Source organism: Neofelis nebulosa, chromosome 2 (genome assembly GCF_028018385.1).
Source record: "Neofelis nebulosa isolate mNeoNeb1 chromosome 2, mNeoNeb1.pri, whole genome shotgun sequence".
Lineage (NCBI taxonomy): Eukaryota > Metazoa > Chordata > Mammalia > Carnivora > Felidae > Neofelis > Neofelis nebulosa.
The window spans coordinates 59,519,532-59,541,808 of NC_080783.1; the positions used below are offsets into that span (position 1 = coordinate 59,519,532).

Below are 22,277 nucleotides of genomic sequence, written 5' to 3' on the forward strand. Positions count from 1 at the left end.
AGTGGAGGCCGACTGGGGTCAGGGAGCAACAAGGACCTCAGCAAAATATCCGAGGCAGCTCTACCGCTGGAATGGACCCTCAGAGTATTTACACCACAGAAATTGGCAAATGCTATGAGTCAGGGCTTTTAATCCCTGATTTGATCCCTCAGCTGGTCATTGATCATTTACCAGCACACAAGTGACCTATTGCATCCCATTCTCTGAGATCCAGCATGTATTATTTTTAGCATTTTAAGATCTCTAAGAAGTCCAACAATAAGGAAATGTGTTTAATTTTGTGAATAAACATCCCCCAAAGATATTATGTGGATATAAATCTGAGTCCACAGACTCAAGTGTATCAGAAGGTATGTAATTTCCGGAAATTGCCTCACCAGCCTCCCACCCCCGGGGTTGTGCCCCAGCTCCAGGAGCCAGGAGGGTGCTGACTCACTGATCCATCCAGGCACCATTCAGATGCCCCAAATCCCAGCCCGGGTCCAAGGTCTGGGCTGGCCCTCCTGTGATACTCAGGGTATGGGAAGCCTTGTCCTTGGGAGGGACACACTCTCTCGCAGCTCCTCTGTTCACAGCACTTCCTGTTGCCTCTCAGTCCTGTTCCACCCATTGTGCCCGGTTCTGGAAAGCTTCTGAGTGCAAACTCTGGTCTAGGTGACTTTGCTGACCTTTGCTACCTCCCTGGGCTCTGCCCAGCCACCTCCCTGAACTCTGCTGAACACACACGGACACGAGCCCCCTCCTTTCCCCCACCTTCTCTTCCAGATTCCCCCTTCCCGTGATGCCTCCTCCTTCTTTCCCCTCCTACTCCTCACCCCTCCTCACCGTCCTCTTTTCCTTCCCCCTCCTCTCTCTCCTGCTCTCCTCCCTCCGGCTCAAGAACTTTCCAGGCTGGGGTAAATCCCACTCTATTCATCCAGACTTTGCTGGAGAATCAGCTGAATTCTCCTAAGGATTTAGGTTTTGAATAACAAAAGCCAGAAAGCCCGGTTGTTTTGTTTTCTATTCTAACAGAAGCCTCCCCTAGCGCAGCGAGCACCGGACCCCCTTTCAGCTTAGATGGGGAAGGAGAGTATGTAATTGGAAGAGATGGAGTAAAGGAGCTCGTATCTAAAACTACCTTTCCCTCCGTCACACCTGTTGTCACTTCGGAAGAGTTTTGTGGGGCACAGTTCAGGGAAACTCTGCAGGTGCCATCCCACGTGGCCTACAGAGAACACGCCGGGGGCCGAGGAGGTGCCGCAGCAAGGCTCAGGGCCCCCAGTGCGCGACTGACAGCGGGGGAGCGCTTTCCTCCGCGCACCGGCAGCCCTTCTGGAGTGGGCGCAGAAGGGGAGGGCGGAACGGACGGAATCCCGGTTGACCCCAAGTTACCGGAGTCCTAGGGGCTGCTGAGGGCGAGCGGGGTGGGGATGGGGGGCGGGGGGGGGGGAGGTTGCTGTTCTTGACGGCTTCTTGAAAACCTTGGAAGAGTGTATCTTCACGGTTGCCCTTGTGTTTCCACAGGCACTGATTTCTGGCACGTTTGAAAAGGATCCTGACTCCCACTGTGATAGTATAGGGTTCTGAAAGCATCTTAAAATCCTTTGGAAAATTAATATATTGATCGAGAAATGACAAAATGTGAAAACTCCACCAGACTAAAAGAAATTCAAACCCGGTTAAATGGGAATGATTTAATAGGCTATTTTTAAATTGTTTATTTCACACAGTGTTTATATTGGTGGCAACTATGATAACAAATCCCAGGGCCTTGATAAGATCAACAAATTACCAAGTGCTAATTGTTTCTGGCAGGTGTAAGTGAGGAGATAAATAGCATATAAATTAAACTGCTGTGTGTGAGGGTGCCATTCCGGGACTCACGACTTTTCTGCACTCTGCAGCTAAGTAATTCCTCTTATCCCATAATTAGACACTTGTACCTTTAAAAACTGCACTCATTAATGCATATATTATCCTTCCACTGCCAGAGTTAGAAGAAAACAGATAAGGGGCAGTAGTCTAATAAATTGAATATCAATGACAGTGCATCCCTTTGTCACCTTTGAAATGCAGGCCATCTGTCTTGGGTCACGTTTGGTCATCTACATAGTTGTTCCGTGTGCTCAAGGGTGGCTGTCATCACAGCTGGGCCTGCGTGGCCTGGCCCCTTTCAAGATCTTGCCTCAGATCTGCTTTTTTTTTTTTTTTTTTTAAGTTTATTTATTTATTTTGAGAGAGACAGAGACAGCACGAGTGGGGGCGGGGCAGAGAGCCAGGGAGAGAGGGAGAATCCCAAGCAGGCTCTGTGCTGTCAGCACAGAGCCCCAAGTGGGGCTCAAACCCATGAACCATGAGATCATGACCTGAGCTGAAACCAAGAGTCGGACACTCAACCGACTGAGCCACGCAGGCGCCCCTCTCAGATTCACTTCTCAGTGTTGTTATGCCACCACATTTATTCAATGACAGCCGAAGTGTCTTAACTTTATCATAAATGCCAGTTGTCCCCTTCCCGGCTTCCTATCTCAAGTGACAATCATAAGGGTCGAATGTTACTTCCACATTATTTTACTAGAAATGCAGACATACAGCACAATGCAATGTGACAGGTTGTTTTCTTTCCTTTTTTCTTCAGCCTCTGTACATCTGCTTAAGAGTGTTATCTGGATAATGTTATTTTTCATTCTGCTTTAGTCATGGTATGTCAAATGCGTTTGAAATTCTAAGGACAAAAATGCATCCATTCGTTGTTAATTTCATCCATGTATCCGTCCATCTGCTCATCCATTTATCCATCCATACGTTTACTTCATCATTTTTTCTTTGCATTTCTTTACAAAACTCTTTTGGTTCAGATCCTGTGCAGGGTGCTAAATAAAAGACACATTTTTTTCTGCTGAGCTCAGAGGGAGAGGCCAGAGTTGTAAATACTGATTACAGCATAAAGCTGTGGGGAGGCCCCACCCAGCGTGGGCTTGGGCAGGAAGATTCCAGTGAGGAGATGAGAAAGCCAAGAGGAGCAGCAAAGAGCAACAGCTTGTAGGCCCTTGGGTTGGGCTATCCTCAGAAGCACGTAAGTGCCCTGTGTCTGGGGTACCCAGTGTCCAGAAGTAGCCTGTGAAATGAGGCACAACACCTGGCTAAGCTTATCCCATTTTTCCCTCCCGGCAGCCCTGTGATGTAAGTACATTTCTAGCTGCTCTATGGTGGGGATCAAGAGGGATGGAGGAAGAAATCCGTGCCACCCCTGCCTACCGTGACCTTGGGAAAGGAACTTAACTTCTCTGGGTCTCAGTTCTTCGTATGTTAAATAGAGATCAGAACAGTTTCTCTCTCTCAGGCTTGTGAGGATGAAATGAATTTGTAGGTAGCAAATAGCAGCTATCATGACTGATCCCACTGATTAATGTTGGTGAGTGTAATTAAGTGACCAAACCACCCAGCCGAAAGGGGCCGAGTCAGACTGGAGTCAAACTAAGACTGCTTCCTTCCCCGGGGTACTATGTCCCCTGGGACCACACAGGATGGCACCGAATCAAGACCGGGTGCAACCAGGAAAGGCTTCCTGCACAAGGTGGCATCTGGGCTCAGTTTGGTAGAAGGGCAGGGAGTTTGCCAGGGAAAGAGGTGGGGAAAGGGGATGGAACAGACTGTGTGAGGCCTGGAGGCCTGAGTAAGTCTGGCATGTTGAGGGCACTGAGATAAGGCTGGGGGGTCGTGGGGAGAGTGGGGCCAGAGCACAGATGAAGACCACCCGGGGTGTTTGGACCAGATCTTGAAGGCCTTGCAGATTCTTTGTTTTCTGTTTAGCGCCCATATGCTTCTATGAGGAGGTAGGAAAAAGTGAAAAAGGAACTTAAAAGTACAGGTCACCTGTACTCACAATTTACTTACTGTTTCTCTTGAAATGACTTGCTCTTTTTACATAAATTTGTTTTCAAAAGAAACTTTATATCGTAACCGTAAATGGTAAGCCCACGATAAGCCCCCGGTGCCAGATGTGTTCCAGAATTCACATTTTTTTTTTCTGATTTCAAAAGGTGATATAGTGCATATATGCAACATCACTTAACATCCCCAGAGGGCCAAAGAATGAATGAATATTTCTGCAGAGAAATGTATGAATATTTACACCAAGCAACATAAAGACTATTTATAGATTGCCTCAAATCAGCTTTGGCTCCAAACTTACAAAAAAACCTTTCATTTTTTTTTTCAGAGCTTTTTGGAATTCAGAACGTGGGTGAGTAGTATCACTTGCTGGAAATAAAAGGTAACAGAAAAGATATTCATTGCAAACGAAGCAATGTGATTAGCGTCCAGCTCACCCTCCCTGCTGTGGCTGCAGAAGGGCTCTTGTTGAAAGGGAGAGTCACAGGGAGGTGTTGACAGCCTCCCCTGGCAACGTTAACAGTGGGAGAACTGGGAGCAGGGAGTCCAGGAGCTCCGTGTGATATTCTTGCAACTTCTCTGGAAATCTAAAACGATTCTAAGTTAAAAGTTTATAAAATGAGCGAACAAACAAGGTGACTAACACCAAACCGGACTTTTTTCCTTGACACTGAGAAATGAGAGTAAAAAGCAAACTCACTGTTCTCATGTAGGCACCCCATCTTCTAATGCCTCCCCGTCATCCTGCCTGAAGTCATCCCAGGGCAGCTCTGGGCCTTGGGAGATCTTGGCTGGGTCTGGGCTGGGTCAGGCCAAGGGCCTTGGGCTTTTTCTGTAGACGATGAGGTTTGATTAGAGGTGTGTAAGTGGGTTTGGGGGTGCCTTCATCCTGGTGCAGAGATGAGCAGTTTGGCAGGAGTATAAGAAGTCGGGCAGGGGGAAGGAAATGTTGGTGGTCATGAAGGGACAGATGTAGGACGGATATGGGAGGGTGGGAGGGCTCAAAGTCCCCACTGGAGGTACTGGGGCAGGGCCGGGGTATGTAGGAGGTGTGTTAGAGGTCTGGCTGGGGCAGGATGCTGACTTTGAGGGGGCCTAAGTCACCTTAGGGAAAATGTCCTTCATGGGGCCGGAAGCCAGAGCTCAGAGCCAGAGACACAGATCATAAAGGGGCCCTGGAGCTGGAAGATCTCTCCAGGAGAGAGAAAAGAACCCTCTGTTGCCCCAGCCCCTCAGGTCCCCACCCCCACCGGCTCGGTGATTTAAACTGTGGAGGAGAGGGAGGAGACCAGGCTTCCTACAAATTGGGAAACAGGCAGGGAGCCCCTCATTCTGGGTGGAAAAGGAAGCTTCGTTCCTGGTTGTTAACCGTGAGGCCAAGGGGCGTTGAAATCTAATTCACAAAGGACGGAGACCCTCCCCTACAGGGCCTGATTCCCGATTCCCAGGGCTGCCTAAAGGGGAGCTGTTGTATCAAAGGCAAAGGAACCAGTACCAAAAAAGAAAAAAGAAAAAGAGAGATGCACATGGAGACGTCCCAGAGAAAGCAAAGAAACAGCGTGGGCTTCTCCAGAGTCTGCAGGCCTGTTTGCACGCAGATGACAATCATCCTGCCCATGTGCCTGATTTTGCCCCCCAAACTCTCTCCTGTCTACCAGCCTCTTGCCTGATTCAACACTGGAGACCAAGCCAATGCTATTCTGGCGCTTAACCCAGCTGCTGGAAGCAGGAGAGAAACTGGGTACCTGGGGCAGGTTGCCAACCCTGGATACTGGCCTGCAGAGGCCATTCTGGCCCTGGACTGCCGGTGGGGCCCTGGCCGCCTGGTGCGGTCCCCTGCCCCCCCCCCCCCCCCCCCAGGCTGGGAGGAGTGGCAGCCGGCTGCGGGCCTGCCCCAGAAGCCGGTCAGCCTGACATCCCCAGCAGATGTCAGTCTGGGAACAGGAAGCAGCTTGTTTGGGGCTTCTAAAAATAAATAAATAAATAATAACTATAACCACAAGAATCGTCTTTTATTCCAAAGTAAAAAAATGCTTTAATGACTAGAGCATTTAGCACATCGGGGGTTTTCATTGTTTTCAATTATGTGCAATTCTGAAAGGAGAGCACAAATTCTGAGCCTGAATGGAGAATTGTGGGGCTGCGGATTTGTGCTGTTTTAAACATTTGCTTTACTACTTTAAGAAGAGAACTGTAAAATGGAAATAATGATATATTATTACAAGTAAATTACACTGTGGAGTAGCATTAATATTGCAGTTGAAACCTAGAATTTGAAATAAAGATGGAAATATTCATTTGTACATAGTTTTTGTTCTTAGAAACATGATTTGGAATTAGGCAAGAAGCTTCCTTCTGCGTCTGCGTACCCAGCCAGGCTCAGTGCTCCCACCCAGCCGCCTCGACCACCCCTTCAGCCCAGCAGCGGGGCCCTGGGGGGCCCGCTGGGGCAGGGACCCCGGAGTTCTCAGTGCCTGGTGTGCTGGCACAGGGTGGGGGGCCTCCGTGCCTCCCCAGCAAGGGGAAAAAAATTAATGCATTCCAGAAATACATGATTTGGAAAGCAGAGATGGGGTGGTGGGTGGACCTCATAGTTTTATGTGCATGGGGACAGAAACTGGATGAGGAGATGGTGATAGCAGGTGATAGATGAGCCTTACTTACTCTTTGGTAGTCACTCACTCCCTTCACAGAAGCAGGCAGGCCCTATTGCCAGACCTCGTCCCCCATCCATGCCTCCCTCCTCCCCTTCAGGGAGGAGGGCAACAGGGGAAAGCTTAGGGTCTGTTACTTCCTTCTATTTGTTTATTAATTCGAGTGTTTTTTTATTAAATTTTTTTTTTCTTTTTATTGGAGAACTCTCCTCCCTCCAGTGTTTTAAAACCAACCTCAGATAGCTGAGCCCTGGTATGTTTTCTGAACCAAACATCGCGGCCTACTGCGCCCCATTACTTCTGAGACCAGGGCCCACACTGCTCCCGTGGCCTCCCCAACCAGTGTCCGACCTGGCCCTGTCCACTCTGCCAGACTCTCTTCCAGTCTTCTCTGCCTTTGCCCCTGGGGCCTCTCAGTACGGCTCCCTCTCCTCCCTCATCCCCCATTCAGGCCACCAAGCACACCTCCGGGGGGGGGGGGGGGCTTCTGTGGCAGCCCCTCCCCCTCCGGACGCCAGTGTTTCTGTCACAGCCTTAGCACTTTTAGAATTTACCAGTGTATTCCCACCCACCCCCCCACCCCCCCACCCCCCCACCCCCCCGTTTGATCACGAGTTCCCTGGAGTAACTGAATTCACATGTATACCCCTTGCCCTTGCAGGGAGTAACAATGCATGGTTGTTGAATGAATGAATGAATGATTTGGCAGTTTGGGAGGTGGGATTGGGAAGTATTATTTATTGAGCACATCACAACAAAAGATGGGAGGCACCCGGCTGGCTCAGTCAGAAGAGCATACGGCTCTTGATCTCGGGGTCCTGATCTCTCTTTTTACAAATGAGGTCAGAGGCATTTAGTAACTTGCCTCAAGACACACAGCCAGGAAGAGACAGAGCAAGGATTACAATTCAGGTCTGACTCCCCCCCATCATCTTTGGACCCTGCGCGATGGAGTGAGGGCTGACTCACAGAATCCCCAGCATGTACACTGAGCACCACAGAGACCTTTATGGCCCTCATGGGTTCCTTGGAATCTCCAGGATGGCCTGGCAAATACCAAGGGTCCTGATAACCAACCCGTACCTCCCACCTTTGTAAACTTTTATGTGCAAGACTTCAAACCTAGAGGAAAGTTGAAAGAGTAGGAGAAGGAACATGAGTGTATCTTTCATATGGCAAATACCCATGTGCCCTTATACAGGTATTTCTGTTAGGGGGTTGGGATTTTTCGGTTTTTGGCTTTTTTGCTAAACTGCTTACCTTGCAGATATTATGGCACTTGACTTCTAAATATGTCAGCATGTTTCTGTTAGATTTTCCTCCATAACCACAGCACCATGATCACACCTAAAAATTTCACATATACTTGATCATTAAAGTATAGTCTTTATCCAAATCCCCTAATTAGTTCAGAAACAGCATTTTATAGCTGTTTTTTATTTCATCAGGATCTGATGAAGGATCACAGATTTCATTGAGTTATCTTTTCTCCTTAGTCTCCTGTAACCTCAGTTTGACGTTTTCTTCTTTTTCATGATCCTGATATTTTTGAATTTAGACTAATTTTCTTAAAATTAAAAAAAAATTGGGGTGCCTGGGTGGCTCAGTCAGTTAAGCATCTGACTCAGGTCACGATCTCATGGTTTGTGAGTTCGAGCCCCACATCGGACTCTGTGCTGACAGCTCAGAGCCTGGAACCTGCTTCAGATTCTGTGTCTCCCTCTCTCTCTCCCCCTCCCCTGCTCATGCTCTCTCTGTCTCCCAATAATAAACGTTAAAGAAAAAAAAAAGATAAAATTGTTTTTTCATGTAAGCTCTACATGCAATATGGGGCTTGAACTCTTGACCCTAAGATCAGGAGTGGTATGCCTTGCCAATTGAACCAGCCAGGTGCCCCCGGTATAATTTTCTTATAGAGTGTCCCACGTTCTGGATTCCTCTGTTCCCTTACTTTTCTTCCCAGGAATGCTACATAGGTGACCTTGTGTATTTACCACTCCGTTGTTTCAGGAGGCATGTAATGTCAGTCTGTCCCATTATAGGTGATGTCATTATGTTTGATTACTTGGTAGGCAGCCTCCAGGATGGCCCCAATTGTCCCTAGCTCCAGGAATTCATATCCTGTTTGTCTCCCTCCCCTTGAGTGCAGGCTAGACTTAGTGACTCACTTCTAAAGACTGGAACGTGGCGGGAGATATAGAATGTCACTCCCGAAATTAGGTTATAAAAAGATGGTGGTTTTCATTTCGGGAGCTCTCTGTTTGCCTCACTTGTCCTGAGGGAAGCCGGCTGCTGTGCTGTGAGGCAGCTGCGTGGAGAGGCCCACAGGGGTGATCTTGGATGTGAATCTGCTGAGGCTGCCAACAGCCACCTGAGTGAAATAATCGACTAGAATAACTTCTTTCTGAGAGACTAATTATCCCAAATTTGGTCAGTAGAAGTCCCTTTAAGCTGAGCTCCTTCCCATACATTCGCATCAGTCTTTGTGCACTTTCTTACTTTCTGGCTCACTCTGTACTCTCCCTGCCCCAGACCTGGAATCAGCCGTCTCTCCAAGGTTTCTTTTAGTGGAGAATGGCATTCAGAAACAAGTTTTGGCCACTAGAATAGTGCAACTGGAATATCATTGCTTATAGACCCCTTTAGTGGACAAAGCTTAAAACTGTATTTAAAGAGTTTTTAATTAAAAAAATTTTTTTAATGTTTGCTTAGTTTTGAGAGAGACAGAGACAGAACACGAGTGGGGGAGGGGCAGAGAGAGAGGGAGACACAGAATCAGAAGCAGGCTCCAGGCTCTGAGCTGTCAGCAACTCACAAACCATGAGATCATGACCTGAACAGAAGTCAGAGACTTAACCGACTGAGCCATCCAGGCACCCCTAAAAAAAGTTTTTTTTTTTTTTTTTCAACGTTTTTTATTTATTTTTGGGACAGAGAGAGACAGAGCATGAACGGGGGAGGGGCAGAGAGAGAGGGAGACACAGAATCGGAAACAGGCTCCAGGCTCCGAGCCATCAGCCCAGAGCCCGACGCGGGGCTCGAACTCACGGACCGCGAGATCGTGACCTGGCTGAAGTCGGACGCTTAACCGACTGCGCCACCCAGGCGCCCCTAAAAAAAGTTTTTAAAGAAATTTATTTCAATTCAAATCCAGCTCCATAGAGTTCTTCCTTCCATTCCCATTCCATGTCTGTATCTCTCTTCCTCCACAGTGAGAACCCTGATTCCCAACCGCATCAATGTATTTCATCATTTGCTCTATCCTACAATGTACTCAAAATAGTTTCAGAATTACTACTCCAATACCATTTCAAAGAAGCCTTCTAAGAAAAAAATTCAAGACTTCTTTGCAGTTCTGTCTGTTCTTAGAATGATCCCACTAAAGGTATACACGGACAGTATTTACAAACCATTGAAATGAACTCTGTGTGTGTGTGTGTGTGTGTGTGTGTGTGTGTGTGTGGTTCCATTATCAATTTGATATACAGTCAGATTTCTTTGTTTCTATTTGCATTTAGTTTTAGGGTTTGCTTTCTTCAAATCTTCGAAAACAATTTATTTTTTAAAGATTTTATTTTTTTAAGTAATCTCTACACTCAACATGGGGCTCGAACCCCCACCCCAAGATCAAGAGTCCCATGCTCCACCAGCTAAGCCGGCAAGGTGCCCCTGAATGTACAGGGTTAACTTACAGGGCTAAAGTTACAAAAGTTTCATAAGGTTTAAAAGTCAAAACTATATATAAAAATGTACATTCAGAAGTCTTATCCCCATCCTTAAGTTCCTTCCACTCCATTCCCACCCATCCACGATAAGCAATGTTTTTATTAGTTTCTGGTTTATTCTTCCTGTGTTTTTTTTCTTATGCAAAATGTAACATGATAGGGGTGCCTGGCTGGCTCAGTTGGTAGAGCATGCCAGTCTTGATCTCAGGATCATGAGTTTGAGCCCCACAATTGGTGTAGGGATTACTTAAAAAAAAAAAAAAAAAAGGAAGATGCCGTATCGCAGTATTGAACACCTTTATCTTTTCTCTTAATATATCTTAGAAATCACCACATATTAATTCATAGAAATATTCCTCAACCCTTTTTTGGCTTTATATTACTCCATTGTGTGAAGTCCTCAGTTTATTCAATTAGTATCCTGATGGGTCAGCATTTATGTTGTTTCTAATATTTTGTTATTATAAATAATGTCTCACAGTGAAGAACCTTATAAAAATACTGTTTTATGTTTGTGGCACTGCACTTTCAGGGTGAATCCCTGGAATTAGAATTGCTGGATCAAAGGGTAAATGCATAGGTAGTCTTGCTAGGCCTTCCAAATTCTCTCCCTAGAGGTTGTACCGTTCTGCTCTCCCACCAATGATTATGAGGATCCCCCTACTTTTAAGTAGGCTCCATGCCTGATGCAGGGCTTGAACTCACAAGAGATCAAGAGTCACATGCCCTACTGCCTGAGTCAGCCAGGCACGCTGAGAATGCCCTTTTCCTTACAGCCTTGCCAACAGAGTATATTACCAAACTTCTGAATTTTTGATAATTTGATAAACACTAATATGTCAATGTAGCTCTAATATGCTTTATATCATTATGAGTGAAGCTGAATATCTTTTTTTAATGTTTATTTATTTACTTTTGAGAGAGAGAGAGTGAGAGAGGGGCAGAGAGAGAAGGATACAGAACATGCAAAGCAGGCTCTGTCAGCACAGAGCCCAACGTAGGGCTCGAACTCACAAACCATGAGATCATGATTTGAGCTGAAGTTGGACGTTTAACTAACTGAGCTACTCAGGTGCCCCAGAAGCTGAATATATTTTCATATTTTTATTAAATTTTTTTAAGTATACATCTTTTTTTTTAATTTTTTTAATTTTTTAAGTCATCTCTACACCAAATGTGGAGCTCAAACTCATGACCCCAAGATCAAGAGTCACATGCTCACTGGGCTGATGGCTCAGAGCCTGGAGCCTGCTTCTGATTCTGTGTCTCCCTCTCTCTGCCCCTCCCCTGTTCATGCTCTGTCTCTCTCTGTCTCAAAAATAAATAAACGTTAAAAAAAAAAAAGAGTCACATGCTCTTCTGACTGAGCCAGTCAGGTGCCTCCCAACTTTTCATATTTTTAAGACTCATCTACATCCTCCCCACCTTCCCTCTAGTAACCATCAGTTCATTCTCTATAGTTATGAGTCTGTTTTTTGGTTTGTCTCTTTTTTTCTTTGTTTCTTAGGTTCCACAGATAAGTGAAATTATGTGGTATTTGTCTTTCTCTGACTTATTTCACTTAGAATTATGCCCTCTAGATCCATCCATGTTGTTGCAAATGGCAAGATTTCATCCTTTTTTTATGGCTGACTAATATTCCATTGTGAATATATGTACCACATTTTCTTCATTCATCTATTGATGGACACTGGGCTGCTTTCGTAATTTGACTATTGCAAATAATGCTGTAATAGTAACAATGTAAACATAGGGCTGCATGTATCCCTTCAAATTAGTGTTTTTTTAATATTCTTTGTTTAAATACCTAGAATTAGTGGATCATATGGTAATTCTATTTTTAATTTATTGAGAAACCTCCGTACTGTTTTCCTTAGAAACTGCACCTGTTTGCATTCCCACCAACAGTGGTTCCTTTTTCTCCACATCCTTACCAAGACTTGCTGTTTCTTGTGTGTGTGTGTGTTTTAAATTTTTTTAAGTTTACTCATTTTTCAGAGACAGTGAGACAAAGCGTGAGTGGAGGGAGAGGGAGACACAGAATCCGAGACAGGCTTCAGGCTCCGAGCTGTCAGCACAGAGCCCAACGCGGGGCTTGAACTCAAAACCGTGAGATCACGACCTGAGCCGAAGTCGACCGCTCAACCGACTGAGCCACCCAGGTGCCCCTGTTTCTTGTGTTTTTGATGTTAGCCATTCTGACAGGTATGAGGTGGCATCTCATGGTGGTTTTGATTTTCATTTCCCTGATGAAGAGTGATGTTGAGCACCTTTTCCTGTGTCTGTTGGTTATTTCTCTTTGGAGAAATGTCTGTTCATGTCTTCTATTTTTTTATTGGATTATTTGTTTTTTTGGTGTTGAGTTGTGTAAGTTCTTTACGTATTTTTGATATAACTCTTTTTCAGATATGTCATTTGGAAATATCTTCTTCCATTCAGCAGGTTCTTTTTTTTTTTAAGAGAGATTTTATTTCTAAGTAATCTCTATACCCAATGGGACAGGGTGGCTCAAACCTACAACCCCCAAATCAGGAGTTGTATGCTCCACTAACTGAGCCAGCCAGGTATTGTCCCTGTCTTTTTGTTTTCTTGATTGTTTTCTTTGCTGTGCAGAAGCTTTTTATTTTGATGTAGTCCCAATAGTTTATTTTTGCTTTTGTTTCCCTTACCTCAGGAGACATATCTAGAAAAATATTGCTATGGCTGATGTCAGAGAAGTTCTTCTGCTCCCGAGGATTTTTATGGTTTCATGTTTCATATTTCATATTTAACTCCATAATCCATTTTGAGGTTTTGTGTGTCTGTGTGTGTCTGTGTGTGTGTGTGTGTAGGGTGTGAGAAAATGGTTAGTTTCATTCTTTTGCATTTGGCTGTCCAGTTGTCCCAGAACCATTTGTTTAAGAGACTGTCTTTTTCCCATTGCATATTTTTGCCTCCTTTGTCGAAGACTAATTAACCATATAATTGTGGGTTTATTTCTGGGCTCTCTGCTCTGTTCCATTGATCTATGTGTCTATTTTTTTAAGTTTATTTGAGAGAGAGAAAGAGAGAGCACATGCGCACAGGGGACAGATTGGGAGACAGGGTGAGAGAGGATCCCAAGCAGGCACTGTGCTATCAGTGTGGAGCCCGATGAGGGGCTCAATCCCACTAATTGTGAGATCATGACCTGAGCTGAAACCAAGAGCCGGACACTTAACTGAACCATCCAGGTGCCTCTATGTGTCTGTTTTTGTGCCAGTACCATACTGTTTTGATTACTACAGCTTTGTAGTATATCTTGATATCTGAGCTTGATTCTTCAGGATTGCTTTGTCTATTCAATGGTCTTTTGTGGTTCCATACAAATTTTAGGATTATTTGTTCTAGTTCTGTGAAAAATTCTGTTAGTATTAGGTAGGGATTGCATTAAGTCTGTAAATTGCTTTGGGTAGTATGGACATTTTAACAATATTTGTTCTTCCAATCCATGAGTGTGGAATATCTTTCCATTTGTTTGTGTCCTCTTCAGTTTCTTTCATCAGTGTTTTATAGTTTTCAGAATATAGGCCTTTCACCTCCTTGGTTAAGTTAATTCCTAAGTGTTTTATTATTTTTGGTGCAATTATAAATGGGATTGTTTTCTGAATTTCTCTTTCTGCAATTTCACTGTAAGTGTACGGAAATGCAACAGATTTCTGTATATTGATTTTGTATCTTGCAACATTACTGAATTTATTTATCAGTTCTTGTAGTCTTTTGGTGGAGTCTATAGGGTTGTCTATATACAGTATCATGTCATCTGCAAATAGTGAAAGTTTTACTTCTTCTGTAACTATTTTGGGTTCATTTTATTTCTTTTTCTTATCTGATTGCTATGGCTAGGACTTCTAGTACTACGTTGAATAAAAGCGGTACGAGTGGATATCCTTGTCTTGTTCTTGATCTTAGGGGAAAAGCTCTATTTTTTAGCATTGAGTATGATGTTAGCTGCAGGTTTTTCATATATGGCCTTTATTTTGGCCTCTTTTTCTTAATATTTTAATGCTCCTTATATTCCTAATATTACAGATTAGCCTGTATCTGTGATAAATGTTGCAAAGTTTTTCCTTCACCATGCTATTTTTTTTTTTTTTGCCATAGAGCAGGAGTTTGTTTCTTTGTTTTTTTTTTTTCCCCAAATTTTAGTTTAAATTCTAGTTAGTTAACATATAGTGTAATATTGGTTTCAGGAGTAGAATTTGGTGATTCATCACTTACATATAATACCCAGTGCTCATCATAACAAGTGCCCTCCTTAATACCCATCACCCATTTAGCCCATCCCCCACCGACCTCCCTGCATCAACCCTCAGCTTGTTCTCTATCGTTAAGAGCCTCTTATGGTTTGCTTCCCTTTCTCTTTTTTCCCCTTCCTCTGTGTTCATGTACTTCGTTTCCTAAATTCCACTTAGGAGTGAAATCATATGGTATTTGTTTTACTCTGACTTATTTCACTTAGCATAATACACTCTATCTCCATCTGTGTCATTGCAATGGCAAGATTTCATTCTTTCTGATGGCTGAGTAATATTCCATTGTATATATACACCATATCTTCTTTATCCATTCATAAGTCAATGGACACTTGGGCTCTTACCATAGTTTGGCTATTGTCGATAATGCTGCTATAAACATCAGGGTGCATGTACCCCTTCAAATTTGTATTTTTGTATCCTTTGGCTAAATAAATACTAGTGCAATTGCTGGATCCTAGGGTAGTTCTATTTTTAACTTTTTGAGGATCCTCCATACTGTTTTCCATGGTGGCTGTACCGGTTTGCATTCCCACCAACAGTGTAAGAGGATTCCCCTTTCTCTGCATCCTTGCTAACATCTGTTATTGCCTGAGTTGTTAATTTTAGCCATTCTGACAAGTGTGAGGTAGTATCTCATTGTGGTTTTGACTTGTAGGGCTTGGGGTTCTTTTTATTAAAATAATTTTTTTAAAGATTGATTTTCAAGTAATCACACCCAACATGAGGCTCATCTCACAACCCCAAGATCAAGAGTCACACACCCTACCAACTGAGCCAGCCAGGTGCCCCAAGCAGGGTTTTAAAAACTGCTGCTAAATTTACTAATATTTTCTTTTACTGCATCTGGATATTTTATTTTTCATTAGAAAGCATTATTTGGGAGGTGGGCTGCGTTTGGACTGGGTTTCCATTTATCCTGATATCCTAATTCTCTCTGTTCTGTGAGGCACAGTAGTGAGACTTCTTTTCCCTTCTGCCAAGGAGGTGATGAAGGCCGGAGCTGAACCAGTCTGATGGGTTTTCACCTGTTTCTCTTTCAGGAGGTCCACATTGCCTCCTTTTGACCCAAGGAATCCTGGTTGGAGAGAGTTACAGACACTTAGACACTGTTCTAAACACCAGGTGTTTAACCTGGTGGATAGTAAGAGGCATGGGTCCAATTTTCTGATCAGCAAGGTGGCCCCATGGAGTGGGGGTGGGATGGTGAGGGGAAAATAATCGGTGATCCTTATAGTCCGGGCCACTAGGTGGCACTCCTTGAGATTCATTTCTGTGGGACTGTAGGAGGAAATGCTGTAAGTCTTCAGAAGAAAAAGGAAATGACTCGCTAAGTTTAACTGGCCAAAAGGAAGCCCCAGCGGGAAGTTCCCCTCCATCCACACAATTTTGACTTCTATAATCAGACTCGGTGCCTCTTTGCCTGTGTTAGAAAATATCACTTCTTCCATATCACTATGGAAGAATCATATCCACATGATTCCTCACCAGGAGGGCAATGTGGGCCGAGTTGTATGTGTAAAGATTGTCTTTGCTGTGAGTGTCTCCAGGCCCTGGGGTAAGGGCATGGGGAAAGAAGTCAAAGAGAAGTCAAGATGGTCACTGCATGACCTGTTCTTGGAGAGCCTGGACCTTGGAGTGACAAGACCTTGGTTCTTGTCCCAAAGCTACAGCCAACTGGCCCTATTATTGCACACATGCTGCTTAGCCTTCTATCACTGTGTCCTCATCTGCAAAATGGGACAACAAATGCCTTTCCTACCTGTGTGTCAAGGATGTCAATGGGACAAAAGGATATTAAGTGGAAATGTGTGGGGAAAGTAAAAAACACTGTGCAAATGTATTTTTATTATTATTATGGTTACATTTTGTCATATATGGATATATCTCTATGGAAGATACAATAGTCATAAGACTTGTATTCATAAGCTAATCTGCTGTTTATAAGGTAATTTTTTCATATACTTGTATTTTTTCACAGCTTGTATCAGGTGACTAAAGGGGTTCATAGTTCAAAAGTGGTTAAGAATTATGGACCTGAAAAAAGGAGCCAGGCTGGCCCCAGGACTTCCTCCCCATTTGGTTTCTACAAAGACTGAACTGGTTCTAGTCCCTCTGCAACTCCCAGATGGGATTGATAGCTACTGGTCTCACTTCTTACTGCAGCTGGTCTGGAGGGAGACAGAAAAGAGATGAGAGAAGGGTCTAGAAGGGGTGTGGAGTGTCTAGAAACCAAAGATGAAACTCTAAGGCAGTGGCCTTGCAGCAAATAGAAAACAAGTTTGTGTTGTAAAACTCTTCGTCATGCCACAGTGGTCTTCTTTCTGTTCCTCAAATGTGCCATGTGTTCCTACTTAGGGCCTTTTGCAGAGGCAATTTTGATTATCTAGAATGTTCTTGACCTGGCTCTTCTCCCTGACTGGCTCCTTCATATCAACTCCAATGACACTTCCTCAGAAAAGTCCTCTCTGATCACACAACACTCCCCCCACCCCAAGCACAAATTATCTTTCAAGACCACTTATCACCGCAGGAAATCATCCTTTTTTCCCCCCTGCTTATTTGTTTGTTGTCTACACAGCCCACCCACCATCTGGCAGAGTGAAAGCACCTTTGGGGCAGGAATTCCATGTCATTCCCAGAGTCTACAACTATCTGACACAAGGCAAGAGCTCAACATGTGCTCATTGGGTGGATGCGTGTCTTCAAAAAGGAACTGTGTTCTTGTTAGAAAATGCTGCATCTGCATCTGGGACTTTTCTTTTTCCCTTGGTGCCAATGTCAAAGTCCTCAGGTCCTGCCCGTGTGTTCTACTTCTGAGAAATGTCTCACACCCCTGTCCCCTCCTGCTCGCCACCACCCACCCCTCACAGCTGCTGCTCCCTTGCTTGGGCACTATCAGCCCTGTCCGCCGCCCCCCCCCCCCCCCCCGCTGCCAAGACTTTCCTGAAACACAGGTGTCTGTCCCCTCCTCCCTTGCTCTCATTCACCCCCACTCGTGGGACAACCAACCCCCTTCTGTGTCTTCCTTGCCTTCCTTGCCTTCCTTGGGGCTGAATCAAAGTGTGCTCCCGGTAGTAACCCCAAGCTTTACTTTTCCAGCCAACATCTTGCCTGTCTCATTAGTGGAGCCCAAGCATGGCACTGTCAGCAGCTCCTCGGGAATCCCTGGAGAAGAGAGAAGTGTCTGTCCCCTAAGTGCATGGAGCTTCTGAACCCGGCAGGTTGGGTGTGCCAGAGAGAGCTTACTGAGGATGTCTCAGGAAAGGGCCAAAAAGGGCCCCCCAAGGGCAGACCTGGGCCCTTACATGGCTCTTGGGGAGCCTGTGGGCAAAGATGTGGGGCTGGCCTGCCACAAATTGGTCAAGCCATTGGAAGGGCTGGAATGGAGCTGCACTCAGGCAGCTGTCGCTGTCCCCGCTTGTTTTGTAGCACAGATAGTGGTACACGGGTAGCAGGGGGTTGTCTCATAACTTAAGCGGAGAGAATGCAAACCCACTGAGACAGGACGTCTTGGCTTTGGTGGGGGAACAAATGTTGACTGCAGTTGACGGTGTGGCCCTTCTCTTTCCATCAACAGCTGTTGCCAGGTGGGGCCGGCCGGGGGCCAGCAAGCTGCTGCTTGCACCTCAGAAGATCCCACGTTAGAACCGAAGGGGAAACCTTTCCGTAGGCTGTGCAGGTAATGATGTTTATTGACCTTTCTTACGAAAGACATTATATATCTTGTGAGTTATTACCATTAAAGATATTTATTTTTTATACCAAATGTCTAAATTCATCTACTCTGTAGAGATCATTTCATCTCCTACTGTATGCTATCTCAGCAGAAACAATGCTTTCCCCAAATGTGTCAGTTCTATTTTTAAAAAGGTCCAGTGACCTATTTCTGTAACTCCCACACACACTGAAAGAACAGCAGAGTCTATTTAGGCTCAGCTCTGTCACTGAAAAGTTACCCCTGCCAGGTGTTCCCTACAGAGGTGCCACCTTGCCTCGCAGGAAAGAAGCATGATGAAGTAAGAGTATGGTCAGAGTGAGCTCCTGGGAGCATAAACACACACACACACACACACACACACACACACACACGCACACTTCCTCAGTTTTGAACAGTGTCCAGATGACTACAGTCCAACTTTAGCCAAACTTGACATTAGGAGATTGCTTAATAATCAACTATTTCCTGGACAAAGAACTTGAAAAGATAATTTACAAAAGAGGAACTCAATTCATCAACTAATACGTGGAAAAAGGGTTAGCTCCTCTAGTAACCACAAAAATGAAAATTGTTAACAGTGCCACTGTCCAAAACTAACCTAGGGTATGAGAAGTCACGGTAGTGATTACCCTCGCGTGGGGGACGAGGGGTCAAAGGGGGCATGACAGGTGCTTCTGGGGTTCTGGTAACGTTTAGTTTCTTGATCTGGGTGCTGGTTACTTAGAAGTCTTCACTTTGTAAAAATTCACTTATGATTTGTGTACTTCTCTGAATGTATGATAAGCCTCACCAAAAATTTTACATAAGAAGATAAGTTCACTTTCTACCTCTTAGGTTATATTATAATAATATATTATATTACATTTTACTTTACATATTATATATACATATATTAGTGATAATAGCCAGTGCAGTGGAAAGCCATCTCAAAGCTGGAATTTTCACATATTGCTAGTGACAGTGCACATTAATACAGCCCTCTTTGGGGAGCGATCTGGCAATGTGAATTTAAAAATCTTAGAAGCATTTGTATTTGCTAGCTGCATAATTCCACTTCTGAGACTCTATCTTTAGAAATAATCCTAAATGTCAAAAAAGAGTTATGTGGGTGTGCCTGGGTGGCTCAATAGTTTAAGCGACCAACTCTTGGTTTCGGCTCAGGTCATGATCTCAGGGTTCGTGAGATCAAGCCCCGCGTTGGGCTCTGTGCTGACAGCATAGAGCCTGCTTGGGATTCTCTCTTTCTCTCTCCTTCTCTCTCTGCCCTTCCCCTGCTTGTGTGTGCATGCACTCCCTCTCTCTCGAAATAAATAAACATTAAACAAAGGGTTACGTGCACACATGCATTGCAATGTCATTTATAATAACAAAAAATTTATAAGAGTAAGATGTTGAAAGCAATATAAATGTTCAACTATAGGGCAATAGGTCAGTAAACGCTGATAAATCCATGTGATGACATTTTATGCACTTATTATATAGCACACTAAAGTGAGCAATGACAGAAGGAAACACAATGTAGTAAGAAAAGCAGGATGTGAAATTATAGGCACAACTATAACTATGTTTAAAAAAAAAAGAACGCCCCTATGCAGAAAAAATCACGAGAAGATAAAAAAGTGATCAATGTTCATGTCTGGGTAACAGGACTATGGGCAGTATATTTACTTTCCTGTGTTTTCCAAATTTTATTCAATGAGTCTGTATTACTTTGGTCAAGGAAGTCATGTTTGAAGAGTAAGCCATGTGCCTTTCACTCAGTCTCAGGGGGTGCTGCCCTTTGCTTCTCCCAAATCCCCTACACTCCTGCCAGTCTGGGTTTTGGTGCCTAATGTCACCATTGCAGGCTGTGTGGGGATGGAAGCATTGAAAACGGTCACCTCTGTGCGGGGAGCATATTGAAGCCCACTACACTCTCCGTTCTGGCTGATGTAGGTTTGGTTCTGATGACCCAAGAAGAACCCCTAAGCTTATCACTAGGGCTACAAGTGTGCCAAGGTCCTACCAAAACACTTGAAATCTGAGGGTGTTGGAGGCGGGGGGACTGTTGGTTCAAAAATACGGGAAGTGCAAAATTAAAATTTACAATTTTTTATTGCAATGGCTACAAAATGTAAATTAGATCCTTTAATTGTTAACATTTGATTTCATAAAAATTTCATTAAATTGGAGAGCAATTTATAGGTTTAATTTTTATTATATTCAAGATTTTCTGACTCCTTATGGCCTTTGAGAGAAATAATGGTTGATATATATTAAATTCTCTTCTGGTAGCCATATAATTAAAAAAAAAAACCTACAAAATTATGAGAGATCTCTCAAAAAGGGCAATATAATTGTGCCTCCTGTGGTATTATGCCTGACTCCAAGTAAGGTGGGGTCTTCACAAGTGAGAGTCCCCTGGGCCAAGCAATCTTTATTTCTCCCCTCAGGTAATAGCGACTCTTAAGAGGCCTCCCATCCCACCTTTGCCCTGCTCCAAAATGAAAATGTATTTAGGTCTGTTCCTGGGAAACATCTTACACTGGCTCCCCAAGCTCTCCTAAGGAAGTCGGAGCTGACCCCCAGGCCAGGTAGGCTTCTCTCCTGCCCTCTTACCTAAGTACTGTGCTTCCTGTAGTCAAACCACTTTCCTCTTGAGATTGTCCTTATCTGCCACCCTGGGAGTTCTCCGAAAGCAGGGGCCACTTTGTAAAGAACTTTCTTAACAGCAGGAATACTCCTGGAGGTGAGGAGGCAAAGCAGGAAGGGGGAGGGGTGGGAAGACAGACCCGGCTCTGGAGATGGAGGGATGGGGGTAGAGCCTAGGGCTGGTGGGGCAGATTTGAACCTCTGGGTTCGCAGAGGCACCCAGTACGAGGATACACCAGTCTGGAGTGCAGGAGAGGAGCTGGGATAGAGAAATCGAGTGGTGGCCACCAATATAAATGGGGTGGGGTGAGGTAGAAGTCAGTGCTGTGGCTGTGGCTGTGCCTGTGGCTATGGCTGTGAGGAGCCCGCTTCGGAAGTGTGGGTAGAGAGAGCGCGCTGTAAGAAACCTTACCACTTGTGGGCTGGGCAGAAGACAGCGTGGATGAGAGACAGACAGCAGGGGCTATGAAGTTCTCGGGGTTCCTGCAGAAAGAGGAAGAAAGCTCTAACAGGAGGCAGGAGGCACAACTACCCCTCCCTCACCCCCAGCTCCCCGAGGCCAGAGGTGCAAAGGTGAGCAGTCATCTGCGGGTCAGTTCTAAGCCAGGCCCTATACCCAATGCTTTGCAAGAATTATCTCAAGTGAGCTGTAGAACCCTGTTAAGACAGACCCCATTTTACAGACGAACACAGGTTGGTTGAGGAACTCGCGCAAAGACTCATGGGAAGGAAGTGCAAGCGTGTAGACCCGGCTCCAGATTCCATCCCAGAGCTATGTTGTCTCCAAGTATGACTGCGGCTGGAAAAGCGTCCCCCAGGGGCCGGTTATTAGAAAGCCTCCAGGGAAGTGTCTGTGATGAGGGTCAAAGCCAAGCAGCAGGAGAATCGCTGAGTCAGGGAAAGGGGAAGAAAGACAGGGAGGGACTTTTTCATGAAGCAAAGGGGTATTTGCAATTTCTGAAGTGTATTTATTATTTTTTCCATATCAAGAAGCAATCGCCAGTTAATGCTTTTGTAATTTTAATGTCTAAAAAATTACCTTAGCTGCTTCCAGGTGGCATGTGGGCCTGAGGCTGAGAGCTGCCCCTGCCACCACCAACATGGACACTTTGAACTAGTAAGTCTTGTTCTTGTGCTGGATGGTCCCAATCTGAAGCTGAAGAGGTCGCCCTGGGTGCAGGACCACGATGGTGTAAGCCCTGCGGGTGGCCTCTGACATCCTCGTCGTGGGAGGAACAATTGATGGTGTTGTTGCAGAACCTCCTAGCGTTGGCTCTGTCTCTGATGCACATGGGTGTCAGAGGCCAGCAGCTTTCTTGGCCTACGGAGTAAATGGCCAATATAGTGTGGAAGGACTTGCATCCAGCTTCCTGTTTACAATGGATAGTGGGGAAGT

The 22,277-nt window shown here is 44.8% G+C and overlaps 1 long non-coding RNA gene across 2 annotated transcripts; it reads left to right on the forward strand.

The window, feature by feature from the left end:
* Positions 1 to 2,231: 2,231 nt before the first annotated feature.
* Positions 2,232 to 21,043, forward strand: LOC131502742 (uncharacterized). 2 transcript variants are annotated; one of them, XR_009257156.1, is made up of 4 exons: positions 2,232 to 3,165; positions 4,205 to 4,228; positions 18,110 to 18,211; positions 20,683 to 21,043. It is a non-coding gene; the product is annotated as an uncharacterized LOC131502742 (long non-coding RNA). The 2 variants fall into 2 exon arrangements; XR_009257159.1 differs by lacking the exon at positions 4,205 to 4,228.
* The last annotated feature ends 1,234 nt before the right edge of the window (positions 21,044 to 22,277 follow it).